A 10298-nucleotide genomic window follows, 5' to 3' on the forward strand; every position below is an offset into this window, starting at 1 on the left:
TTCTTGATCTTATTTTTTATTTCATATTTGGAGGAGAATAAACAAATGACAGTGAACCGGGTTTACCTGCTGGTCACTTCTGAGGCTGTGATTGGCCGTGGTCATTTCCAGGTAGGGAGTTCTAGGTTTTGGGGGGGTGTCCCCTGTGGTCTGTACGGTGAAGTATTGCTGCCCTTCAGGGAAGGCAGTATGTTGTATAGTTATCTTCTGAGCGGGCAAAATCACTACCCTGAAACCACACAACCTACTACCTCACCCTGTTCGAACATCACGGTTCTGGACCGGTCGTACGGGCTGGCTGAACTTTTACACTTCTAAAATAAACACACATTCATATTTTTAAGAATCAGAGCATACGGAAAATGACGTAAGTGACTGAGTTGAGCTGTGATTAAAAAAACATAAATGGGAATTTAAAAAAAAGACAGTTTTGTGAAAGTAAAAGTTGTAGGAAACATAACACCTGCATTTAAAGCATAAAAAAAGCATTTTACTTAAAGTGCAACCTTGACAGTTCTGAAAAAACAACGTTATGCAACTTACAATCCAAAACAAGCTGTAAATGAGTTATGTCCTGAGAACACGTCCCCAGTGTCGACCCGTCCGACGATATTACAGCCACTTCAGGAAAGACAGTAAGTTGTATAGTTATCTGACAGGAAGGGTGTGACCCTAAAACTATACAACCTACTACCTCACCCCAAAGGACAGTGTTTCTCCTCCACAAAACAGAGGGATTCCAGGGCGCTGATCCGCTGGGACGAACCCCCGATGCATAAAGAACAGCCGGCTATTCACTGAAACACAAAACACACACACGCACACACACAGGGACACACCCCTCTCCTGGGGGACAGCTAACCGGTGTGGACCGGTGTCTGTGTGCACAACACAACACGGCGATCGGGTCAGCGGGTTCATGCCTTTACCTCCCGGGGGGGGGGGGGGGGAGAGGAAGGGTTCAAAGGATCCAACAATATTTCCATATTCAAATGTGCCCGCAGTATGTTTTTTATTTCTATTTTTGTTTCATATATTTAAATATTGCGTTCATTAAACTCCCTGTAAAGGTCCTGTTTTCTGGTCGGGAGTCAATAGGCTTCCAATACAAACAAAAAGATGGTGACTAATTCCTGTTAACACTCTCCAGCATCGCTTGTCAAAAGAGGTCAAGTACCGATTAGTGAGGGAGAATCTATTTTAAGACGACATTCTTCTCTCTAACCTTGGCTGTTTTTTTAAAAAAAAATCAGGAAATCATTGAAATGACTCAGCCAGACCAAATGGTGGCATCGCTTCTCTCTCAACCTTCTGCCGCTTCGCATCCCTCCACCCCGGCCACCTCCGCCCGATCTCCGATTCACCGGCTTCGTCAACCCGGCGTTTTAGCAGCCTCATCGGCAGACACCCACCGCATGCAAAACAAAGCAAAAACATAATATGTGCAGATTGTTGGGCGCTGGAGAGAAGGGTGTTTAACAGTAGTCACCAGTAGGGGAAAACATCCTCCTCACATGTGCTCACCTCCTCTGAAACACGCGGCTCCCTGCGTCAGGTCGCCGTAGCCTGTGAAATCTGTGAAAGGGAGAAAGCGCGTCAACACAATAACTGAGATGACAGAGACCTGTGTAGAAAACTAGTTCCCAAACGAGCCGCAGAAGCACAAAGCGGTTGCCGTTCTCACTGCGATGGCACAAATAGTAGAGCCAAGCGTATTACAGAAGGTCTTGAGCGGAGAGGCTCCATTGTGTCGGCTCATGGGGAGGGGGGGGGGGGGCGAGTCGGAGGCTCTTTGCATTATTTAACGCCGCTGTACTTACATCACAGCAGTGGATGGGTGGACTGTAAGTATGTGCAAGCACACGCCCTCCCGGCGAGGAGAAATACAGGATGTGTGCAGACACATGCGCACACGCACGTACCTCAAAAAGCAAATAAAGGAGCCAAATGGTGAGCATGCAACAGGTGTTTCATTTAAAGCTACTTTCAGCTACTTTTACATTCATATTCCAACCGAGCGATGTTTAGGTTTCAAGTGCTTGAAACCGAACTGTGGCCCTGTGGCTCAATGCTCCTCTCACAGTCCGTTGCAATTGTGCCGCTCTGCAGAAAGGCCCGCGCTTCATAAGGTAAGGGTCAAGGCGCGCGGTCTGCTGACTGGACGTACTTCAATCTCACGGCGAGTAGACGGCTCCGGGAAGCCGACCAACAGAGCGCACGTCTGCTGCCTTTCAAGTGGAGCCAGTCGCCATCATCCAGTGACAGGGAGATATTTACACCTGCACACACACACACACACACACACACGCCCGCCGCGCACCCTAGGGGACCAATACACGATGCAAGTATGCACGCACACACACACACACACACACACACACACATTCTTGTGTGAGCTTGTCTACGAATGCATACAATCTAAAAACGAGTCCTTTCAAGACGAGCTGAAAACTGAGCTGTGTGCAAACTCGGTGACGCCGCCATCGGCCCGCGGTTCAAAGTCGAGCCTTCTGCACCTCGACGCGCCTCCTAACGCACGTACCGGCGCCGGGGGGAACGCGCGCGCACACACACACACACACACAAACATGGCAAAATTCCCTTTGGGCCAAACATGATATTCATTTAGCACATTTTCACACAGCGCTCGGAGCAACAGGCACACACTGGTGGGAAAGCCACTTTAATTCAATCCCACTTGGGTCTAAGTGCTACAGGGGCCAGCGATCAATACCGAAGCCGAGTTTCGAGGAAGATGGAGAGGTGGAGGCTTGTAAACTGATCTTTTGGGGCTCTGGCGGTTTTTGTGGTTAGTCAGTGCGGCGAGTGATTTAGAAAATGAAGTTGGAGACAATATGCATCTTAAATCTTCCCTTCTTTATATCAATTTCAACTCATCCACCTTTGATATTGAATTTGTGTACTCCCAGTCCCATGTTTTAGACTCTTGACCTTTAATGGAGTGAACAACATTTATACCACAACAGACCAGAAGATAGTGCTGGTGACAGAAAGGATAAACTGAATAACGTTATTAGATGTATTATCATTGGGCCGCTTTGTGTAATATTCCCGAAGGTACTCGAAGTTACAAGTAACAAAACCCAGGGTTTTATATTGACATCTGGTGCTCTCCTCACTATAGCTCCCTCTGCATCTTTATTCAAGCACAACTAAACAGCCCTCTTCATTAGGCTCTTGCTCACATTGACCCCCCCCCCGCGCCCTGCTCAGGCCTTGGTGGAGGCCGTTTAGCACCACATGATGCCACGAGTGCTGGTATGGTTGAGTCGAAGTGATCTCTGCGTGTTTTTAAATGTGTGGCTTCCTTTCTGTCGGGGAGGTGCTCGGAGACGCTTAGAGACGCTGGTGGGAATGTATTTCTCTCTTGTGATGGAGTCAGGGAGCAGCTGGGAGGAATCCAGATAGGCAAGATGGATCATTTATAAAAAAGGAGAAGCATGACTTCTGCCCCCCCCCCCCCCCCCCCCCCCCCTCCACACTCTTTGCCCTGCAGCCCCCTCTGGTTTGCACAGCAGGCATGACCCATCTATTTATACTAGGGCCGGAGGGGGTGGATGCCGCGGGAGGAGACGAGAGGTCGCATGGGCAGGTCCTGTTACACATGCCATGGGGGGGGGGGGCATTCAGCTCAAAGTCAGACAGGCTGACCTCCCTGTCACCTCTGCATGAGGCCGATACGGAGTGAGGAGGAACGAAGGGGTTTGTGAAGATGTCTGAGTGTACGTGCCCATGGGTGTGTGTGTGTGTGTGTGTGTGTGTGTGTGTGCGGAGCTACAAGCATCGGTGCATGAATAATGTATGCGTTGGTGTGTGTGTGTGTGTGTGTGCGGATCAACATGTACACTCGTGTGAAATGTGAGTGTGTATGTTCTCACGCCTACGTGCACGGTTTGCATGTCCGGATGTGAGACCAAATGGTCCCCCCCCCCCTCACCGGGTCCTTAGAGGTAAAAAAGAAGAAGAAAAGAAAGCCCAACCCATGATCATTGTAATGACAAGGCACGCAGCGGGGGGTCGCTGATTCCAACCTCGCCAGCTGCTTCTCATCGCTCACACGCGGTATACAGTCGCATGTGCGTAAACACACACACACACACACACACACACACACACACGCCTGCAGCCTCGTGTGCAAACAGCACCCAGATTGTTGTACTTTCACACAAAGCAGGCTTCGGCCTTTGTGTCTCCGCGCTAATGGAGGCTGGTGAGACGTGCATTGGCCGCGCGCGGCTGCCCGTCGGGGCCCCCCCAACTCACCCACCCCCCCTCGTGTATTAGGAGAGGTCTGAAGTCCTGACACGTCTGCATACCCCGGCCCTGCTCCGGCCTGCCTGCAGGGCCCCTCTCAGTTGGGTAGTGCCCCACTGCGCTGCATCTGTCGCCGGCTATATTTAGAGGGTGGGACAAATACCTTTCTCCCTGGATATGAACTTCAGCTGACAGACAGTGGGCAGTAACCTTGAAGAACTCGTTACCCCCGCGCTACAGCTGGCGGCAGTCCGCCTCACTGCAGTGGTCAGAAGTTGTAGCTAAAAGCTGAGGCTGTAAACCACAGCTAGCATCGAAATGCTTGATTTGGCAGCCGGTGCCTTTAGTTCAAGGACAGCTCCCCCCCCAAAAAATGAGGGAGAACACACACGGCGAGCGCGCTTACGATGAAGATGCGTGATGCTTACATTTCTGCATACGATGCATGCGGCAGTGCCAGCGCGGCAGCCGGTGTGCAATGCGTGAGCATGCTGCGTGGCCATCTGCTCTGTATGACCATAAACAAACGCAGACAGGGCCAGCTTTGCAGTATCGTCTTCCAAGAGGCGTAGGCCGAGTACATCTATTCATGCTTTGGTCTCTGGGTAGATGCTGTAGAAATATGCCCTAGAAACAGACCGCGGTTACGCAATAGCATTCATAATTCATTCCACAAACACAATATGGAGGCCACGCTGTCCCATATGCAAACGCATGGGCGGATTAAGGACTGGGGAGTCAAAGGGGGACAGAGGACATTCTGAGATGTTAGCGAAGCCGCTGACTGTCCGTCCGTGTGTCTGTGACGCGTCCAAAGAGGCCCGGGCCGGACTGACCTCTGCTAAAGCACTCGACGCTGCTGAAAGTGTGGGGGGGGGGGGGGGGCTGAGGACCTGGGTGTTGTGGAGGAGAGGAGAGGCTGATCACACAGATGTGGGGCCCTGCCAGCACATTCGCATCAATAGGGAAGAAGCATTTATGGCGTACGCATAAGGTCACATATTTGAGAAGAGGAACGGAGGGGGGGGCCAGTCGTCAATAAAAAAAAAATGAAAAGTAGAATCCTCCATCGCAGGAAGACATCGTGAGCGCTCTATCGTTGTACATTGGAGCACCACTTTTCTCCAATTCCTACCCCTCCGCTCTGATTATTTTACTTGTTCATCCACTAAGCGTCCAGTTGCCCCCCCCCCCCCCCCCCCCCAACCCCCCCCTCATTTCCCCCCTCCACACTCACACACACACACTTGCCTCTCACATCCCGCTACATGACTACATTGGCAGAACAACACAAAATGGCGGCGGGGAGCTGAGAGCTGGAAGCCATTTTCTAACAGATCCAGGCCCCGGCGCCTAGTGGACAATTAAGACTCCACCCCGAGTGATTTCTGTGCACTGAAGATTAGCTTTGCTTTTGTTAGGGATTCTTTTTTTTTTTTTAATCCAATCCGCTGACAAGCCATTGGGGCCACTTCAAATGGGATGACGGCACAATAACAGGCATTATGATTTAAGCCAATGCAAGCTCACATTATATTAAGTCTTAGGAAGAGGGAGAAAAGATTGGGAGGGAGCGGCTCGTGTCACGTATATAACAAATTAAATTTATGCATCTCATAAAATAAAACCCAAGACATTACAGCGGCATTACAATACGTAATGACATATTGACATATTGGATTCAAAGTGGATTAAAGTACTTACAGTGCCGCTGCGATCGCCGGCCCGTCTGATTTCACCTGTGGGCCAAATTGTCTCGCCGCCTGCCTGGGGGAGGGAGGGAGCGAGATAAGAGGGAGGGAGACGGACACCGTGGAAGGGAGAGAGACCATGTTCAGCGTTACAAAGAGCGGCAGGAGGAGGCGAAAACAATGAAGCAGAGAACGGAGGGAGCCCCCCCCCCCCCCCCGTGTGTGCTGATGAGCTCTCGCCCCGCGGCATCGCCTGGCCGGGGAAACTCATTAGTGGAAACGTGTAACACGCCCCGCCCCCCCCCCCCCCCCCACCCCGGCACCCTCTCGCTGCCGCGCGCTTACCCAACACACACACACACCGCGGCCTTGCCCTCGCCCGCCAGCGCCGACGATGGGGGGGGGAAAACGGCGGCGGCGTGGGGGGGGGGGTTCAGTTTTCGTTATTGAAAACACTGCGAGAAACGAAGCGCAGAGACGCGAGGGGTCGTCCTCTGGCAGAGCGAAGAGGACACTGCCAATTAAAGGCCTCCCCCCCCCCCCCTCTCCAGCCCCCCCCCCCCCCAGCGTGGCGGCGGCTGCTACTGCTGCTGCTGCTGCTGAAGGGTGATAATTCTGTACAAGGACGCTAATTGCAGCCCGGGATACGGCCTTTCTCGGGGAAGGGTCCTTTATATATTGTTTCTAGCGCGGGTAATTACAGTGCAGGGCCTTGGAGCGCCGCCAGCACATGTTTATGGGCTCATAAGTAACCCAACTCCTGCAGCCCGTGGAGGGAGGATCGTGGCCGAGCTGTGCACTCACTGCACTCTGTGTGCGAGTGCTTTCGATTCGTTAAAACCCAGGCAGGTAATTACGGTTGGGCGGGGGGGGGGGGGGGGGGGGGGTAGTTTACAGAATATTACAATACCACATGAACGGCTGTTCAAAGTATTTCGCAAAAAAAAAAAAAAAAACACAATATCTACGGGTTTCTTTTTTTTTTTTTTTTTACTGATGTGCTCTGATAAGGTGGCTTTAAGTTTTTTGGGCCACTTTACCGCAAACAAATTGAACACTGGATACACAAACCTTAACGGAGCGCTCAATTACACACGCAGATCACCACAGCAAGTCAACAACGGGCAGAAAGAAAAAATGGAGGCAACGACGTATCAAATGCACATGGTGTATTTATTCTACTTTCTGTTTGTTGTTGCCTCCAAAAGCAGCCGGCGTAATTCATCTCAGCGAAGATCAACCGCAAGAGGGTGATGAAGTGGAGGTGAGGCGAGGGAAGGGAGTTACAGTATTTTGATAGTCTGAAAGCAGGCGAGGCCTTTCAACATCCCCCCCCCCCCCCCCCTCCCCTCCCTCCTCCACCCCTGACTCGGCCTCCGAGTGGAACAACTTTGCTGAGGCTGCAGTTTTACTCTCGCTAAATTGCCTTGGCGACAGCGGAGGCCAAAAAAAAAAAAAAAAAAAACCGAGGAAATATATAACGCTTGGAAAAGAAAAAAATTTCAAGTGGGCGCAGCTCAGCGTTATCTGGAATATCGCTTTGGCCCCCGGGGGGGGGGGCGCGCACCTAAAAACCAGAGAGACGCTCCGAGGAGTCCGAATTGAAGAATTGCTCGTTGTCAAAATTCTGACAAAATCCTGTGATGAAGCTTCTCGAACTGCTTCGCAATCACGAGCCAGACTCTGGTGGTAAAAAAAAACACACACACACACACACACACACACACACACACACACACACACACACACACACACACACACACACACCCAACCTCAGCCAATGGGGCCCATGGTGTAGAGGTGAAAGTCGCAACAGGTCTCCTTTCAGAACGGTCTGGAGGGAAATAGGGGGGGAGGTAAAAGGGGGGGAGGAAAATCAACATCATCTGTCACCGCCCCCCCCTTCGAAACTCTCCACCAGTGCAATATTATGTCATTATGACTGTGCTCACCAGTTGCTGTGGAGTTGCTGTGGTTTTGTGGATAAATTACATGTGACACTCCCAGCTGACATCCTGATTAGCGCAGGGAGAATAAAATGGCCCCCAATCTTCAGTAGCCAAAAGGGTAATGGACTAATGGCTTCCATGTACGGGGCACAAAAGGGAGGAAAAGCAGGTTTGAATACTTTGGTGCGTGTGTGTGTGTGTGCATGCATGAAGGGTAACTTGTGTAAGTTTAACTTTTGTGCAATCATTTTGGCACTAGGATACACAACACCTACCCCATAAATGTACACGTGTGTGTGTGTGCTGGGGTCTAGGGCCTCTTTGTGCTATCTTTTCCGGGGCCTGGCCTACTTTCTACTGTCCTGTTGTGTTTAATCTGTCCACAGCCTGTAGTGGCCACTGCAGATCCACTGGTGCACAGCGACAGGGAGCACGGCCCGGCTTCTCCACCGCCGCTCGTTCCCCTCGAGGAGATTTCGGCTCACGGAGAAGCCCGAAGCAGACGTTGCAATGATCCGCTGTAAGATCGCACACGTTGTTTTGCTGTTGTGTGACTTTTAAATCCAGCTCTATTTCCACAAGCAGTGAGTGGCCTGCTGGAAGCAACCCGCAGTAGTGTTCTAATATCAGCAAGAACACATAGTACCTAAACCTAAAGTGCCCCAATGAAGACATATTTTCTATATGCAAAAAATCTATTTCCCACGTCCTTCATTCTATTAATAAATTCATTAAGTATTCAAGAGTTCCACAATAAATGTATACATTTCTGGCTTTATCTCATTACGTGGCAATAATTATATATATATAAAGTATATGAATTGCGTAAATATGAAAACAAAAATATGTAAAAGAATATGACCTAGTTATTAATGAATACATATTGTATCGCTGTTGATTAAACACATAGAAAAACAAAGATCGCAATGAATTGGGGAATTTATAGTGCAGCCAGCAATAAGTTAATGCTCAGCTTTATTGTTCTGAAAACAGGTCATTGACTCGTTTTCGAGGGAGAAATGAAAAGAGACTGAATTACAATGGCAGAATTTTTTTTATATCCGCTCTCCACTCACTTGGCCCCCATTCATCTCCCCAATCTGGAGTTCATATCTGCCAGGAGGAAATTGGAGGGGATTCACAACATCACAGCGAGCTCGCGGATGAAACAAAATCCTCATAATCTTAAATACTAATTTATCCCGTTAACAAACGAAGCAGTGCACTGGTGGCTTTATTGCTGTGTTGTTCTGGCGAGCGACTCTTTTTGCACACGCAAGAATTCCACTGAGCGCTGGCACGCGACCGTGACCACACGCTCAACTCTCTAAAAGGACACCATCACATGACCTTTAATATTCTACAACAAGAAACGTTCAGGAAGTGATCTGGAGATCAAAAGCATATTTTCTGTTGATGCGATGTGTTAATGTGGGACATAGAAATGTCTATTTGAAGGTATGCTTCACTCGGACATGTGAGCTAAGCCTCAGGCTGGCAGATTGGTGACTATTTTCTCAACTAAATAAATTATAAATAAATAAATGAATAAATATATATATATATTTATAAATGTATATAGTATATATTGTTTGTAATATATAATATTCATAATATATGTTTAGAGCTGTGTTAAGAATGACAAGTGAAATGATTTGGGGAAAATTAAATCATTCTAAAATAAAAAAACTTGAGTAAAGAAGTCCTAACTTACGCTTTTCTAACACTAGTGTAAGGGCACACAACAGAATCTACTAATTGTGGTTTGAAATAAATACATAAAAAGTTCATGAAGTCAAAAGCATAATGAGACCCTTAATATATTTATGTTTTTCGTATCAACGAGGTTTCAGACAAGCCATATGGCAATAACATCATTATTAAAAAGAAAAGTTGAACAATCAACCGGCAAAGAAAAGATCCCGAGTAAATTATCTATCTCTCACACACGCACACACACACACACACACACACACACACACACCCTGACCAAAACGTGCTGACGCTGTATATTCGTGAACAATAGTCATATTTTTTGTGCTAAAAGAAATATTCAAAAACCATAAAAATCGACTTACACAGATGTATTTGATGCATGCCGGAATATTTTCATCCAGATAAACATGAAGCAAATATTTTCCCTTTAGTGCCACCTTTGTGAACTTAAATGAGTGAACTTTTTAAATTCTTAAAGAAAAATCTTTTAAAAGTAAAAAAGCCGGACCATAATGCAACATCTTATCTTTTTCTCTCTGAATATGATAAAATATTGAACAAATATGTCTAATTTATATACACATGAAACTTACCATCAATGAAAATAAGCTTTATTCAAATAGTCTAAATAATAAAATAATAATAACTTATAATCCATTCAAATCTG

The 10298-nt window shown here is 48.1% G+C and overlaps 1 long non-coding RNA gene across 1 annotated transcript; it reads right to left on the reverse strand.

Moving 5' to 3' along the window:
• LOC119196174 (uncharacterized) lies at positions 1 to 6035 on the reverse strand. Its single transcript, XR_009956674.1, has 2 exons — positions 5980 to 6035; positions 1 to 1575 (listed from the first exon to the last, which is right to left on the reverse strand). It is a non-coding gene; the product is annotated as an uncharacterized LOC119196174 (long non-coding RNA).
• Positions 6036 to 10298: the final 4263 nt, after the last annotated feature.

Source organism: Pungitius pungitius, chromosome 6 (assembly GCF_949316345.1).
Source record: "Pungitius pungitius chromosome 6, fPunPun2.1, whole genome shotgun sequence".
Lineage (NCBI taxonomy): Eukaryota > Metazoa > Chordata > Actinopteri > Perciformes > Gasterosteidae > Pungitius > Pungitius pungitius.